This window comes from Octodon degus, unplaced genomic scaffold (assembly GCF_000260255.1).
Source record: "Octodon degus isolate 3935 unplaced genomic scaffold, OctDeg1.0 scaffold00003, whole genome shotgun sequence".
NCBI lineage: Eukaryota > Metazoa > Chordata > Mammalia > Rodentia > Octodontidae > Octodon > Octodon degus.
The window spans coordinates 1,993,538-2,003,079 of record NW_004524579.1 but is presented as its reverse complement, the minus strand read 5'-3'; positions in this window follow the sequence as shown (position 1 = coordinate 2,003,079).

Genomic DNA, 9,542 nt, shown 5'->3' with positions numbered 1-9,542 from the left:
TCTCTCCACTTTCAGCTTTAAAAGCTGCACTATAGGCTATGCCCTTGGTATATTATATAGTAATTAATGGATAGAGAAGAAGAATTAAAGCTTAGTGTCCTTAACAAATTCAATGGTTAAGCTAAATCAGAGCCATACTGCAAGGCTCACTCATGTCCTCCACTATGTGGCTCAGACAGATACCTAACCATTAGAGCTCTGGCCCCAACCACTCAAAAAGCACTGGTTTTCCATCAATATGGAGGGACCCCAGATTTGGAACGTGCTTTGGGGAATCCTATCACCTTGCATTGCAGTTAAATCTTTTATTCTCAGCTGAGACTGAAGTTTTGTGACATCACTGAGTCATGACACCAGCGATGCTCTTCTGCCCTACCAGCACTGCATGGCCACAAGCCACATGGGGCAGCACTTTCTGTCCTCAAAATGACAGAAGGAGAAGGTAAATATGAGGCCTGTATATTAACTCTGTGAGTTTTGCAATGCCAAATGACATTAAAGGGTATAATGTGGATCCTATCAACACAGCAGAATTCTTTAATTTATTCTACAGAACAGCTGCTCATTTTAAAAAAGTAGAATAAAAGGGCTGGCAGTGTACTTCAGTGATAGAGCCCATACTTAGAATTTGCAAGGACATAGGTTCCATTCTCAGTACCAATAACTAAATAAATGAAAATATAATTACAAATAATAATACATAAAAGCTGTGCTCTTAAAAGTTGATAAAGTGACTTTTGGATGGTAATAAGGCTTCAGACAGAAAACTATCTCAAAACAACTATGAAGAATCTACTACAAAACCATTTTGATCTTGTCAAAAGGTTCTATTGTACTAGCAGCTCTGAGGTGGCAACCTTATGCTCACGAAAAGGCTTCTATTAAATAAGCTGAAGTTAGTCAATTTCCCTACAAATTATTATCCTGTTTTCAAAAGAAGATCACAGCACAAAGTTTCCTCCGTGCGCCCTTCAATAAATGGGGCTATGGTCCTAGTCCAGATCTAAGTTAATGGAGAAGTTCATCAAACCCAGTTCTTTATATTATTACAGAACACATTTTCTGCATACCCTGCAGCTATTGATGTTTTCTAAGTGCATCAGTTCTTTCAGCAAAGTAATACTATGCTCATTCATAAACATGTTGAAAGGTGTGTGAAGACACTTTGTAAATATTCATGTATTCATTCAACTAACCAAAACCTATTGATCACTAAACAAGGCCACATAAACCGCTAACTCAATTTCTCCCCTAAGCAATTTATTGATTTAGAGAGTGTTACACTTCATTTCTAGATGCCCTCCTAAAGTCTCTGTGCTCATTGGTAGAGGTCTGGGGAGGTGACTGAATGATGGGGTGTGATACACATCAGTGGCTTAGTTCCCTGATGAGCTTATAGCTAAATGTGGATTGGGAGGTGAAGCCTGGTGGGGGGAGGTGAGTTGCTGGGGTGTGGCTTGCAGGGAGCAGGTCCCTCCTCCTCCCTTGATCCCTCTCTCTGTTTCTTGCCTGCTGTGCTCTGGGCAGTTCTATTCTGCCCTGGTCCTCTGGTCTTCCACCCTGCTTTAGAGTCAGCCAATAAGGGGCTGGAACCTCTACAAACCAAACCAAAGGGCAAACCTTTTCTCCTTTAATTGTGTGAGTCAGTTACTTAATTGTAGTGACAAGAAAGTAACTAAGACAGAGATAAATAAGTAAACTGTTCCTTTCTTTGTGGAGCACGCCATTGTAAGTAATGCGACCCTATTTGGAAAGACTGAGCACATTAAGTTGAGCTGTGGGGGACTCAGGTCAATAATTTCTGACATTGCCAGTTAAACAGAAGACCCAATGCTATTATGGGCTACTGGACTCTTTTAGAATATTTTGCTGAGTTTACACACATATAATATTCAATAACAGAACTTAGAAAAAATGGGGTATGCCTATGAATGTCCATTTTGTATCTGTGTATTCAAAGTGGTTAGGATAGATATATAGTTGCATTCTCTTAATGAATAGAGGGATTTGTTCTAATGGTGTTTGTAAATAGGATCACGAGTCCGCATCTTGTACAGCAATTAACCACTAAGAAGAATATATGCAGTGTATTATTTGTTGAAACTGTACTTCCGATTTGATTTGAAACTGTCTCATTGCTATCTGTTTATCAATAAAACTTTAAAAAAAAAGAAATATATTGTTTTGCAAAATGAAACTGCAGTATACCAAGGACAAAGAGAAAATCATAAAGGCAGCCAGAGAGAAAACAGACTAACTTCACAGGAGCAAGAGTTAGAACAAATTGAATTGTTATGAGAAAGTAATCTTTGGAAAGCAGTGATTAACATTTACATATTACACAGATTAAAAATTTGAAAACTTTCAATATAAACTTCTAGCTTTTAAAAATTATCAAGAAGTAGGGATTTCCACCTAAATAATGGGAAAGTTTGAGTTCACTCTGTACTGCCAACAATGTAATTATAATAGCATGTATGCTTTATATACATATATAATACAGAAAAAATATTATTACACATATGTATGCCTGTATAAGTATAGCATATATTTATAATGCACAAATAGATATACACATAAACATATAGATAGAAATAGTAACAGTGACAAGTCTGGAAAGTGTATATGGGAGTTCTTTGTGTTATTTTTATGATGCTGATAAGTTTGAAATTATTTTAAAATAAAAAAAAAGAAAAAAGAAAAATAAAAAAATAAAAAATAAAAAAGACTGAGCACAACTCTTACTGTTTTGTCAATTACCAATGTAGAATAATTATTTCATTCTTGTACTCCCTTTAGAGGAATAACTGTCATCTTTTTTTAAAAAAAAAAAAAAGGGGAATTTGATATTTTCATCAAGGGAATTTGGTAAAGTACTTTAGAAGAGTTCTTCAGTGAAAGAGTGAAGGGGAAGAGTGGAGAAAGGGAGAGAAAAAGCATCCAAAATTGGAGACATGGGGAAGACTTTACCGTGAGAGTGAGCCAAACTGAGATTCAAAGTGCAAAATATGAGGTGTGTATTCAGGAGCAGGAAGAAAATGTTCCAAGAGCCCCAAAAAACTCCTGTTGGAAAAGCCTCTATTATGCACGAAATTGTGCAACCTTCCCTCAATTTGTATGCTAAGAAGTCGTTACAGCAAGCAGAGAGGCCAGAGATGTGGCCACAGAAGAAAAGAGCATTCCATGCAGGCAGGGGAGGTCTCAGGAAAGCCAAAGTCACCAACATCTCACTCTGAGCTTGAACTTCTAGCGTTCAGAACTATGAGAAGATGCAGTTCTGTTGCTTATGCCTGAGAAGGTGTGGTATTTTGTTACAGAAGCTGGAGGAGACTAACAGAGCCATTTGACTCTGAAGATTGGATGGTCAGGGACGGGGAGTGGCAGCCAGGGGAGCTAACCCCAAGGCCTCTGCTAAGTTCAGCAGTTTGAATTCCACCTGGAAAACAAGGGAAACATTTAAAGGATTTGAAAAGAGCAAGTCATAAGACAGGCAGGAAGCTCATTCCTGCAGCAACAGGGGCCTGAGGTGGGGATTAGGCACTGCTATAGGGAGGAGAGCCTCTGTCTACTCACTTCCAGTCTCAATAGAGAAGGTGGCAATGGGTAAAGAGAGGAGATGGAGGCCAGGGCTAATTCTGCAGATAGAGGGGTAGGATTGCCCAATGGTTTGGAGTGTAAGCTACAAGGAGAATTCAGGGATGGCTTGGCTAGCAGGTGCATGAAGGTGGCATCTGATACAGAGAGGAGACCATGCAATTCTGCCTTGGGTCTGCGCTTTAGAGGCCCATTTGTAGGTGGTCAGGAAGCTGTTGGGAGGCTTCTCACTAATGTCCTCCTCTTTATCACTGAGGCCAGAGCAAGTGGCATAGGCAGAGCTGGGAAATGGGGAGACAAAAGGAAAGATTCAGGAATGGAGCTGCAAAGGGAGTTTTAGCTCCCCTCTGAATTGTGCCCCAGGGTCCTGTTAGAGCCAGCCTGAGAAAGGGATCCAGTTTTGCTGCAGGCAGCATGGTGACCACAAAGCATGCCCCCTCTCTGCCTCCATCTCTTGATGCATAAGCAGGGCTGGTAATGACATCACCTTCAAGTAGTGTTAAACATTAAATATGACCATGCACGAGTTAGTGTCCACTCTTGCTGCCTCTCAACTCCAAGTGGGACCTTCGGAGGGTCTATCCTTGGTAACAGTCTCCCTCTATGCTAGCCATCTCTCTCCCTGACCCAGTTTCAAAGGCCCACTTCTGGGATTTTTATACCTTGAGGCCATGAAAGCAGAAAAGGAGGAAGGCTGGAGGCCATGTAGCCCATCTGCTGAGCCGTGAGTCCTGTCTCCGGCTTCTGGGGCTGCCAGGCACTGCACCATGCAAGTTGGTTCCCCAGCCTCCCCTCAATTTCAATAATATGTCCTTTTTGTAGAGATGCTAGAGTCACTTTCTCCTTCAGCCATGGTCTTCACTGGAGAACAAGAGGGACAGATAACCCTGAACCTGCGTGTGATAGCCGGATGACAATGAGGAGCAAACTCACTTCGGAAAGGAATAATCAATTCACCTCTAGGTTCCAGTCCCCAGCACTGAAAATGTAGGAACCACATAAATGTCATTTATTATCATCCCCAAAAAGCCCCTGAGCCAGAGAAGGGATGACAATCATCAACATTGTTTTAAATAAAATTTTGCAAGACATTTGCAACCACTTCATAAATCAGAGATTTTTACAGGACCGATTCTGCCTTAAATTCTAAAATGTGGCCATGAAATAATCTTTATCCTTTTGAAGTGTATAAATGTTACCTTTCATGTTAATGTTTCATTTTTACCTAAATTCTTATTTCAAAGCACTATTCATAAACTGACAACCTTTAAATCCTTACCTGAGTGAGGAAAGATTCAACATTTATTTGTGGCAAGGCTTGGCACGGCTCCATCTCTTAATTTATGATCAAATGCCCTCTTTCACAAGAGTCATTTTCTTTTTCTTTTCCATAATTTTATTGATAAACAAATAGCAATGAGACAGTTTCAGATCAAATTGGTAGGACAGTTTCAATAATTAACACATTACATACATTCCTCCCAGTGCTTAATTGCTGTACAAGATGCGGACATGATATCCTATCCACAAACACCATTAGAGCAAATCCCTCTATTCATTAAGAGAAGGTAACTATATATCTATCCCAACCACCTTGAATACATAGATACAAAATGGACATTCATTTGTATACTCTTTTTTGTTAAGTTCCGTTATTTGAATACTATAGGTGTGTTAACTCAGCAAAATAATTCAAAAGAGTTCAGTAGTCCATAATAGTATTGGGTCTTCCGCTTCACTGGCAATGTCAGAAATTGTTGACCTGAGTCCCCTACAGCTCAACATAACACCATGGCTTTACTTCTTATATTTTGTTTTTATACTTTCCTGCTGGATGGTTAAGACCAAGATAAAGCAAGACCTATGCAACAAGAGTTGTAGCTTTTAGGTCTGATAAAGTCAGTGAAATCCACTCAGGATTTATCCTGAGATCCTGTACCTCAGATTGCTTGTTAGTGTCAACAATGTGGATGAGTCAGGGCCATTACTTGGCCAATGTGCTTTCTGTGAAAACCTGAGAGAATGTTTTCTCTCCATGTGACTCTCCTTAGGTACACTCTACATCATCAATCACTTTCTTCTTTGGCCCCATAATCTCCTTGATCAGAAAATTTGGGGCACTACCGAGTTATATGACGTTACAGTACAAGTTAAGAGAGTCATTTTCATTACTAACTTTTACTAATTCTCTGCAAACAACTGCTGCTATTGCAGCTTCAATGAAGCCTCACTTGTTTGTTTCTTTCTTACTCCACAAAAATATCTTAATCTTTAACTGGTTGGATCTATAATGGTTTCTTGAGACACAGCTATGCATCACTAACACTAGTTACTTCCAAGGTTGCTAAGAACCACTGCAGGTGCTCACCCCCATTTCTAGATGAGCGACAAAGCTGGAAAAGGACACAAGGGACTGGGGTACTCTGGGAACAAGTCTGCAGCGGAACCTGGGGAAACAAAGTACCCTGGAAGCAGGTGGTCCAAAGCCAGGGTGAGGTATGAGGATACTAAAGATCTTCTGCAGATTTTCAGAAACAGGGGACAGACATAATTAGCTGGTATAAAAAGTTACACTTCTTGTTATATAGGTCTTGCTTTATCTTGGTCTTAACCAGCCAGCAGAAAAGTATAAAAACGAGGTATAAAAAATAAAACCATATTAATATGCTGAGCTACAAAAGGCTCAAGTCAACAACTTCTGACATTGCCAGTTTTGCAGATAACCCACTACTATTATGGACTACTGGACTATATTGGATTATTTTGCTGAATTCAAACACCTACAATATTTAAATGTCAATAGAATACCCATCTCTGACAAAACTAAACAAAAGAGGGGATATAAATGAAGCACCATTTTGTATCTGTATATACAAAATAGTTAGGATAGATACACAGCTACTCTCTCTTAATTCAATGAGAAGAAAGATTTGTACTAATAGTGTTTGAACAGGATATCATGTCTGCATCTCGTACTATGAATAACTACTATGAAGACAACAATATGCAATGTATTAATTATTATAACTCTCCTACTAACCTGTTTTGAATCTCATTGGTATTTGTTTCTCAATAAGATTAATTAAAAAACAATAATTAGCTGGTATATTTCATAGATGAAGAGAACAGGACTCAGGGATTCAAGGAGTCCTCAACCAAAACACAGAACAAAGTCAGTGATGGAGTCTATCCAGCCCTCTCCTTCTGTCACACAACTATATCATCACTGGACTTGCTGCTGTCACCACGTCATCTTTGTCACTGCACTAGGACATGCACATGAGGCAGCTGCAATTGATACGCCAAAGTAGAGCAAATGTAATGAAAATATGCATCTGCCGCGACTGTCAAAGCAGTGCAGAAGCATGGGTTGCTGGGGCTTTTGAAGTGACTGAAGCTGCTGAACTCGATGATGGGCAGATTTCACGGATGAGGCCAATACTGAGCAATGTTGAAAGGAGAATCCCGGAGTCACACATCAGGCAGAGGAGACAGATGGGCTGAGATTAGAAAGATCACTGCAGCTAAAACGATTGCAAAGGAGGGAGCTAGCAAGGGCTGGTGGCATCATGGTCCCCATGGCAGGACCACGGGCCAGAGTGCAGCAAGAGATAGCAACACTCAAGTAGGAGGAGAGCGCGGAGAGGAGACCTGACTCCTCCCACCCCCTCGCATTTCCTCAGATGTGCCCTTCTGATCCGTGGACAGGAAAGGGGAAACACGGAGGTGACATTCAGGGAAGGACCTGTGGTCATTTGGGAAAAAACAAGAGGAAGCCTAATCTGAATTATTATAAAGGTCATCTCAGGGTACTCCTACATATCTTGAGAGCAGCAGGTCAATCATATTTGGGGGAGGATCCTAGATTGTGGCCATTTCTACTCTTAGAAAACGTTCAGGGTCTAGCATTATTCTAAAAGCATTTGGGGGCCAGGGATGTTGCTCAGGGCAAGCACAAGTTCCTGAGTTCAATTCCTGCTACCAAAACCAAACAAATAAAAGCATTTGGTTGGGCAGGGGATACTACTATTACACAAGAAGAAGAGAAAGGGGGATAGGATCTGGCGTAGGGGTGTAAGGAAGAATAATGGTGGGATAATAGGACCAAAATACATTCTATGCATATATGAAAATAAAAGGCAACAACAAATGAAAGCACTTTTAATCACCCAGGGTTTTTGGCCTGCTCCACCCACCATATGACCTTGTGCACAGATTTCAAACCCCTGTCCTTGAAACTGAAAATATCTTTGTTGCCCTCCTAAAAACAGGGGGATTCGGAGCTTTGCTGTAGTGACCATGTTAGCTGATAAAGAACATCAAAATGTTAACTTAGCTTTTAGTGTGTTCAAATTGAATTTACATTTGGAGCAATTACTACCAGATTACACTTAGGTGAGTGTCCATTTCACACATTTGACCCAGCTCAATAGATCCCAAAATTCTTTGTTTTCCAGAAACCTGGTTTTCTACTGTGGATGTCTAAGCTACCTTTAAAATGCCTGAACCCCAAACTATCATATTAGCTGGGTAAGAGATAAGGGGTAAGAAAAGTATCCAGTCATCCAACCACATTTCTGCTTTTCTGTACAAGCTGCAGATGAAATACAGTCACTCAATAACGTCCTTCTCTTTCTCTTTCCCTCCCTCCCTTTCACTCTCCTGATTCGCCTGGAAAGGGGAACCCTAAACCCTTTGGAGTCCCGCCAGAACACCAAAAGAATCTCTTGACTGTTTTCCCAGGGAATTCCTGCCCTAAATGTCAGCAGAGCACAACTCTCCAGCCAAAGCAGAATCCACCTGGATCAGAATCAAGGCAAATGCGCCTGGTACACCAAACAGAGACAGCTAGATCCATGCTTGGGACGTGGGGGCAAGGAGAGAAATTGATTTTGGAAAGGTTCGATGACCAATGGAAAGGTTTCCTCAAGAGCAATTCAGCGAGGAACAGAGGCCTACCTCCAGCATTCCTTGCTGTTGTTTTGTCATTGTTTTTGTTGTGCACTTTTGGTGGCAAATTTAACTGAATTATAACCATAAGGCAACGCCTCTTTGGAAAAGGAGCAAAGCCTCATTAAACACTTTGTTGTGGTGGCATGGGCTGCTGCTGCTGCTCAGCTTATTTGTTTGTTTTTAATGAACATACTGATATATAAGTGCTCTAGGGGGAATTCGTGATGCTGAGACTTGTGAAAGGCAAAATAAGATTTATGAAGCGGGATTGCCTCTGCCCCACCAGCCTGGAGACACTTCCCGTCTGGTACTGAGGCATTGCTGACATTTTTAGTGCTTTTGTTTCTGTCTTCGATTTCTGAACACATGAGGAAATATTAAAAGTTCTGAGGGCAGGGTTGGGAGCATCTACAAATCTCAAAGATATACATGAGACCCAAAAGAAAAAAGAGATGATGGAGTGGATTAAAAACTCAGAAGCAAAGTGCATTGATCAGCTCAACTTTGCCTGGGACTCATGGGATTCTCATTTCACCTTCTCTCTGCTTCCCCCTGTGTAAGAATCCAGTAGCCTCTTGGGGCTCTTTCATTAAACATTCACAAGTTTGGCTGCCATGGATGAGGAATTTTAAATCAACAAGTGTCTACCCTATCCCCCGTGATCCAAGCACTATGTAATAAGAAAACCAAGATTTGATTAATAAAGTGTCACTCCCCTTTAAAATGCATTAGACCCTCTGCTGTGCCATGGATTTGAAAAATACTCATGTTGAGTATTTTTGTTTGGGGGAACTGATGAGATCTTGACATCTCACTTTGTAGCAGATCCACCCAATGATGAGATCATAACTTTCCTGGTGCTACTGGGAGTTGACCGGAACAGGATTGGAGCTCTGTGGAAGGAAGCAGGACCCTACCGGTGTCTCTTCCTCCCTCCAAGGCTGCTATGAGGTGAACAGCTTTTCTCTGCCACACCCCATCACAATCTATGTCTC